The sequence below is a fragment of the Puccinia triticina genome, chromosome 15A, assembly GCF_026914185.1.
Source record: "Puccinia triticina chromosome 15A, complete sequence".
Classification (NCBI taxonomy): domain Eukaryota; kingdom Fungi; phylum Basidiomycota; class Pucciniomycetes; order Pucciniales; family Pucciniaceae; genus Puccinia; species Puccinia triticina.
The window spans coordinates 506,288-514,966 of NC_070572.1; positions in this window are offsets into that span (position 1 = coordinate 506,288).

Genomic DNA, 8,679 nt, shown 5'->3' on the forward strand with positions numbered 1-8,679 from the left:
TACCTCACGTGGCACAATATTATCACCATGAAGACGTTCACGTGGCCAGCCAGCAAGTCGACATTGAATCCTACATTCGGGGGCGAACCGATTTCAAAGCCGGCAAGCCGATCCTACTTACTAAGAAGACCTACGATCCACCAGTGACGTTTATCAATCGGGTTCACAGACGGTTGATTCTCAAAGACGTGGGGCAACCCATTTGTCACGCTGATTGTCCCATTCGTCTGTTGGAGGCCCTCGAGGGCTGTATCACGGGACACAAAGGCTTGTTGGAGGCGGGCTATCTTCACCGAGATATCTCCACCAACAACCTCATGATTAACAAGACTACAAAGGATCCGCATCGAAAATCTTTCCTAATCGACCTAGATTTGGCGGCTCCCTACCCTTCTGATGATCAAGCGCGCCCGGCAAGAACTGGCACCAAAGTCTTCATGTCGATCAATTTGCTCAAAAACCCAAAGCCTATTCATACTTATGTGGATGATCTTGAATCCTTTTTTTGGGTCTTTGTATGGTTATGCATCCATTACGGTGCCGATCCAAAGCAAAAACCTCTTGTGACGGGGACGAACGAGGAACTCGAGAAAAAGCTAGCAGCCTTGCCTACCAAAACAAAGAAGGAACCTGTTGTGACAGGATGGAACCAGCAACCCAACTTTTTGCTAGCATTATTGAAAAAAGCTTGCCTTGCAGAGCCTGAAAATCTTACGGTCGATTTCACACCTCTATACGCGGTTCAGCCTCTCATCGACTGTGTGAACCAGTTTGCCACGATTATACGTGATCCCGATGTCAGAGGAGAGGATCCCGAGAGCCTTTATGGCAAAATTTTGCGAATTTTGCGAGAGGCGCGGGAGGCGCTCAACCAGTCATCAGCCTAAGTAGGTCCACTATTCCTCCTCTCTGCCTCGTCTGGCTAGCCCACTGACCTGACCTATCATTTCTAGGATTCTACTTTCTGTTTACATTTTCTTTCCGATCTTATCGTTGTTCCGCGTCGTTTTAATTACCGATCCCCTGCGGCTGCATCCCATCCTTTTCCTTTTGCAAATCGATGTGTCTATCCTCTTTTCTAAGCCATCTCAAACGTCTGAATGTTGATTTTCATTTCAATTCAATAGCCTCAATTGCATTCAGAATCATGTACACGCTTGTCAAAGATGAGTCAATAAGGAGATAATTCCAGATGCTTTTGTCTTGCTGAGATAGATGAGTGTCTTCTCTGAAAGAGGATATTGAATGTTGGACAGGATGGAAGAGAAAGTAGTCTAGTTGGCCGATTGCGCAGATTAACAGCTGCTACAGTTGTTTCCTTTTGCCTATTTGGTGCGCATCTTTTTGCTCGCTCATGCAGATCTCAGTTGTTGGAGGGTATTCATCGGACTGGTCCATCAAGCATCTGGATGGATTGGATCACCTTGACTGTTGAAATTCTATCATTTCCTCTTAATATCACCTAAATCACACATGTTTCATATCATTCTCAAGCATCACCAGAAAGCTTGTTAGTACAGTCATCATCACACCTTGTGGTCATTTAGGGTTCTCAAAGTTGGGTGACATAAAATCATAGCATCATATACTCTTGGACTTAATGTCAAAAAGTTGTTATGGAATTTTGTGTAATGTGATCTACTATATCCCTAAAATTCCCACACTTTCTCCTCCCACCATTCCACCCTTTTTATCATCCTCTATGGACTTGTTTTCAGATCAAAGTTATCCAACACTTATGTTGCCCCCTCTCTATGTGGTCTGTCTTTTATTCATGGTCATGCTTCTCTATTACTATCTTGTAGACATTGATCCCTGATTAGAATAGAGTATTAGCTTTTCCAGTTTACTGCTTATCCTCTAGATTGTGTGCTTCTCTGATGGGGATATCAATGTACCTTTGAACATGTTACAATGAGTTTGAGAAGTTTCATATTCATTATCACTTTATTCATTACTATTCTCAACCACAAGTTGATGCCATGTACATAGTCTATATAAACGCAGCCTAGTCCTGTGTAATCAACCCACCGGTTCTTCTCCCTCTTTTTCCGCCAAGTAAACCGGTCCAGTGAGACAATCCCTTCTCACTTTCCTCAATCTTGAACATCTTTTCTCCGACCCTCTTTGGGCTCTCAGGTCAAAAACTCAACAACTATCATCCCTCAACCCCCTCCAAATTGATCCATGTCCGGTTTTCACAAGTGAACGTGCACCCATTAGGCTTGAAATTTGTATGTTTTCAACTTTGAGAACCCTAATTGAACCCTGAGTAGCAGATACTATATTGTCATACTTGTTATCACGTGTAGACTCAGAGATAGTATACATGAAACTTCTCTTTATTCATCTTGTTTTTTTATTCAATTTTCTCTTAAACCACATGTTGGCCGCTTGCTGTTATTCTACTTAAACCTAGCATACGACAAGCTATTAATCATAATAGACATTGGTTCTTCCTCTTTTCTTCCGCGCCCCAACCTGAGCCGCATCCGGTGAGCACTGAGAATCTCCTCCTCACTGTCCTCTTATCTCAAGCCACTGAGCTCATTCTCTTGCCCTATCTTGATTTTTGTGTTGTTGTCGAGTTCAGATTTTCACATTAACCTCAACACTGAAAGAGAGCAGAGCAGCTGTTTTTATCAACATAGGGTAGCTATGATATGTTGTGTTATGTAACATAACTGCCCCCATTATCCGGGGCCCCCCATTACTTTACTAGTAACAGGGTCATTTCAGTCCCCGCGCGTAATGTAACAGGCCTCAAAAATGAGGCCCGTTATTGCGTTATCCCCTGGATAACACAATAAAGGGCCTCATTAATAATTTCCAAGGAAAGGAAAAATAATTTTGTTCATCATGTTCATTTCAGCTCACGAAGGAAGCGCCGTGATCTCATGAGCACTTACCATGGTAAGCAAAACCCTTGGTCTGATTGAATTGTAGCAAGCCTCGCATCAAAATAACTATATTTACCCAGTCTGACTCTTCCGGACTACTGAATTGGAATCGGCCGGAAATGTTTTGATTTCCGGAGACATAAACGAGTCCTCCTAGAGTTGCTTTGGTGGTCTTTGTAAAAATGGTAGACGAATTACTTTATTGTAACAGTTATTTAACAAAAGAATTCAATAAAAGTAATACACTTGAAAAATAGAATCACAACAGTTAGATCTTGTTAAGCTATGACTATTTAATGATAATGAAAAGAAATACCTAAAAGAAAGAACCGGTGCGAAAACAAATCTTGACCAAGAACAATAATCGGCGACAGCAAGTACACGGAGATATCACAACGTAATAGCCTGGAAGAAATATTAAGTTGATAGTCAACACTCGGTGTCTCCAGATGTTGCAGATAAGAAGCATAAAGTCACTACCTGCCCAGAGACTAAAACTAGCTCCTCCTGAGTACTTAGAGTCGATGATAGTTGAGCTTGATGGTTGATTTGATCAAAGAGGTCTGTTTGATTGAGATTGTCTTTGAGTAAACTGGGTAGTCAATGGTTGAAACACAAGTGATCAATTGAGGAATTGAGATGCAAGAAAGAGTCGATGAAGAAAACGGAAAGGGGAAGAATAAGGTTGTCGGCGAAATGATGGTTGCTAATCAGAGATCTCGGAGGCGGAGAGTTCGATCGTCATATACCCATATGCATGACCGCATGCATAAACTAAGAACAAAACTCAATTTTTGGGTTTACGCGACACTCCTCCTAAACACAACGGTGGGTCGCTACTTTACGGTTATTGATATCGTAACGTTATCGTAGCGATTTTTGGTCTCTTTACGCTAACAGGACCAGTAGCAATGGGGAAATGTGGTGCGATATCGATATCGCACCGGGCGGGGTTTTTTTTTTCAAGGCCGCTACGATATCTATGGGCAGAGAAGCAGGTATTTATCAACATATTGAGCAAGAAAAGGCCATTTCAGGGCTGATTTGGCCTTTCACTGCTCAATAAAGTGTTGCTCTGCTTGATAAGGGCCAATTTGACCCTTAATTGCTGTTAATTTTCTCAATAACACGTTACTTTACTAGTAACGGCTGTACAAAAAAAGGCCAGTTACGATAACCATGACGCGGCGGTCCGCGCGCTAGCGTTAACAATAACTGTAAAAATGTTAGGCGCAGCTCGCTACTTTACTCTACAGCCCCAGTTATCGTAGAGTAAAGTAGCGACCCACCGTTGCTAAACACGCACATTGAGTAAATGTAATTGTTTGCACGCTTCTTGAAGTTTGATTTTGCCAAGAGGTTTGGTCAAGACATCCGCAATCATGTCAACGGTTGAGACTTGCTGAATCCGCAGAACCTTCATGATCATGAGTTGGCGAACATATTGAAAGCGGATTTCGATGTGCTTCGTGTTCGGATTCAGCTGTGCTTCTTTACACATCGTCACAGCGCCTGAGTTGTCGTTGAAAATGATTGGAGGATCAACGGATATGTTCAATGAGGTACACAAATTTGACATCCATCGCAGCTGTTTTGCGCATTTGTTGACCGCGATGAACTCGGCTTCAGTCGTGGATTGAGCGACAACAGATTGCTTTTTTGTAGTCCACGAAATCGGATTGCCGAAAAAAGTGATCACATAGCCTGACATTGATTTTTTAGTGACCAACGAAGTCCCATAATCAGCGTCGGCCCATCCACATAAGGCATTGGTTTGTTGTCCTTTTTTGAAATGAATGCCAACATCGGCCGAGCCTTGAATATATCGAAGAAGATGCTTGATCAAAGACCAGTGGCATAAGGAAGGGGAAGATGCAAATTGAGCTAAAATGTTTACTGTGAATGCTATATCTGGACGAGTGTGAAGAGCCAGATAATTGAGCATCCCAATAGCTTTTTGCATCGTTTTAACATCAAAAGGAGCAGAGTCTGAAGCCACAACACGATGGAAATTCATCGGTGACGGTGCTTTCACAGAAGTCGAATCGGACATTCCAAACTCGTCGAGAATCTTATGCGCAAAATCCGACTGATGAACCAGCAATGAGCCATCTGTACGCCAGTCGAAGGTATAGCCGAGATGTTGATTCGGGCGTTCTTTCACCTTGAGCACGTATGATTTTTTCAAATTGTCGAGAAAAGAAAGAATTGCACTGCGAGAACGTCCGATAACTAGTCCATCATCGACGTGCATATGTAGGAGAATTGAATTATCGCCGTTATGAAATAACAAATCATCCAAGATTGACGATTCAAAACCGATAGACTTCAGGGTCGAAACCAAGTGGGCCTTCCACATTCGCGGAGCTTGTTTTGTACCATAAAGAGACTTGTTCAGCTTCCAAACCCAGCCTTTTTTCGCAGGATCCGGATCTTCAAAACCAAGGACTTGAGATACATAGATTGATGCATCGATGTTACCATACAAAAACACTGTTTCAACATCAGATTGAAAAACAAACATTTGTTTGTTCACCGCGAGAGAAAGCATCATTTTGAGCGACTCGTTCCGCGCAACAGACGAATATGTTTCGAAATAATGTAACATATGTTCTTGATGATTTCCAAAAACAACCCAACGGGCTTTGTGTCAAATAACCTCTTTGAATTCGTTGAGCTTCTTCGTCAGAAGCCACATACCACCGATGGTTTTGTCGTCCAAAGGAGGCGGAGCAAGCGTACCAGTATTTTTTGATTGCAGAGAGTTGAATTCTGTCGATAGTGCTTCTTCCCATTGAGGTAATGCAGCAGTATCATTCATAGCCTCGTTTATCGTCACTGATTCGGTTAAACACAATTCCGAAAATTCTGAGCGAAGAACAAAGCTTAGATCCGGCAGATTTTTGTTTAGACGACGAGATCCTTCCAGAATTTTTGATGGATCGACGGTTGAACTGATGTTTTTGGGGGCAAGCTGGTTTCGTGGTTGCAACTCGTACGTAAAATGCTTAGTAGGAAGCTGTTTTGACGACGAAGAGGATGAGTCAGTCCGACGAGTCAATACATCCAAAGCAGGAGAAGAAGCGATAGGCGGAAGAACAGGAGGCAAAGATGAAGGTGAAGAAGGTGTGGATGGTGGAGACGGAAAAGGTTGAATTATCGGATCAGAAGAGTGTTTCCGTCTGCTGCCAGAAATGTCAATGGCAACCTGTTCATCTTTAGGTACCAAGTCCGCAGATGATGTGGGCAAAGTTGAGGGTAACTTCATCATTGCAGACTTGGATTTATACGGGAAGGAAAGAATGGAAGGGGTAAAGTCACGGCTGATAACCGTTTTGCGAGATATAGGATCGAAAAACCGCATTGCATCCAATCGGGGTTCGTAACCGAGAAAAAGATACGGCTTTGACGGAGGGAGAACTTTAGAGGAAGGGGATTGCGTGTGTACATATACTTTAAGACCAAACGGCAATAATGAATGAACATGTCTTACTTGTTCATCGACTAGGACTGAGTTGGGAGAACGCCATTCGAGTGCAGACGTTGGAAGCATGTTGATCAATGACGAAGCAAATTTGGCGGCTTCGTCCCAATAGTTCAAAGGAATTGAACATTGTGCGAGCATGCATCGCATCTTCATTAACAAAGTTTGATTGAACCGTTCTGCAAGGCCGTTTGTTTGAGGTGAATTGGCTGGACCTTGCTCCAGGCATATGCCGCGTTGAGAAAGAAATGATTTAAAAATCATCGATCCAAATTCGCCACCTTGATCGGTATGAAGAATTGCTGGAGTGATTTCCAATTGATTTTTGATTTCGTTAATGTAAGACATAATTTTTGACTCGGATTCCAACTTCTTCTGCATCAGGAAAATGTGATTGAATCAAGAGAAATCATCGATCAAAACCAAAATATATCGAAATGAACCACGTGAATTTGGTGAAACCTGCAATACGTCCATGTGAATCATCTTAAATGGTGAAGAAGCAGATGGCAGAGGATTGCTATGTGATGAACGCTTTAATTTAGCCATTCTCCACACCTCACAGTTGACTGATGAACCAGATTTTTCATTCGGAGAAATTTTCATTAACTCGAAAAACTTTTTGAGGTAGACATCAGATGGGTGACCAAGGATGATGTGCCAGTCCTTGAGCGCGTTGCTCTTGTTGATCGAAAACAGAGTTCTAGATGTCACTACACTTGATCCGGAAGAAACGTATAAATCGCCAGTTCGAGGAAAACGTTCAATGATTGTAGTTCCCATATACACCAAGAACAACTTGTTCTTGTGTACGCAGCGGAAACCATGATCCTCCAGCTGAGAAACCGAAAGGAGATTACATTTCCCTTCTGGAGCAAGATAAACCGGAAAAATATTATACTTTCCAAACCACATCGAGCCGGTGTGAGTAATATTCACAGAGCCGGAATAAGTGCGCATCATTTTGGTGATCGGTTGAAGATTTGACAAGAGATGAATATCCGAAACCGTAGACTTTGAAGCACCGGTATCGAGAACCAACCAAATCTTCTCATTGTCAATGGGTCCCACGTGAAATGTGGTTTTGTCTTCAACAAAAAACCCAGTATCTTCAGCCTCGCCAGTTGAAATATCTGAAATAGCTTTGGCAACGTCTTTGTCATTGGATTCTTCAATAGAATTCAATCTTTGAGTGCGAAGCTTTGACAAAGATTGAATTAATTGATTGAGCTCCTGATCATTCATCTTGATTTGAGAATTCGGGACATTAGATGGACTAGTTTGATTCTTCGTTGGTACAACATTTCGGAATTTTTTGTCGATTGCCTTGAACTTTTCTTTGTTGGGCCAAACAAACGGCTTGGATGACAAAGCGTTAATTGAAGCACTAACCGTTTGCTCTGTGCGACTGTGTTCAACGCCCATTCGAGTGGCTAGCAATTCAAACGTAAATGGCTTTAAATCAAAAAGATTTTGAATGAGAGAGGTTAAATTGTCGTCGAAGCAAAAACTTTTCAGGAAAAATATTCCAGCCATAGCGGTATCAATTTGCGTTTCTGGATGAGAGAGTTGTGCGGATTTTAATGAGGTGTATTTCATTTGAAACTTGCTGATGTGATCAGCGATTGATGTTCCGGGGACGTAGTCGAGATGAACAAGAGCATAGATTTTGTCGCCAAGTTTTATTAACAATTGTTCACCACATGCAGAAGCTAAATCTTCCATAGCTTTGGAAAAAGTATCGACAGCTTGTACGACGGGGTATAATTTGGCAGAGACACATAGTTCGAGGAGAGTATAAGCATTTGAAGTCTTTTTGCGAAATTTCTTCTCCTTCTTGTGTGCTTCGCACCAGATCGGATCGAATACCTCTTCATCACCACGTCCAGTGACTAGATGAGTGAAAGAATTCTTCCACTCCGGCCAATTATTGCGACGGAGCTTGGTGATACAAATCTTATCGCTTCGATGATCATTGTCACTTGAGGAGGATGCATTGACTGGGTTTGTTACCGGAAGGTCTGCCATCTCGTTCGTATTAATCTAGAAGTGTGTTCTTATTTTGTTTTTCTTTTAACTGTCGAGTAATGACTCTCGCTACCATGTAAAAATGGTAGACGAATTACTTTATTGTAACATTTATTTAACAAAAGAATTCAATAAAAGTAATACACTTGAAAAATAGAATCACAACAGTTAGATCTTGTTAAGCTATGACTATTTAATGATAATGAAAAGAAATACCTAAAAGAAAGAACCGGTGCGAAAACAAATCTTGACCAAGAACAATAATCG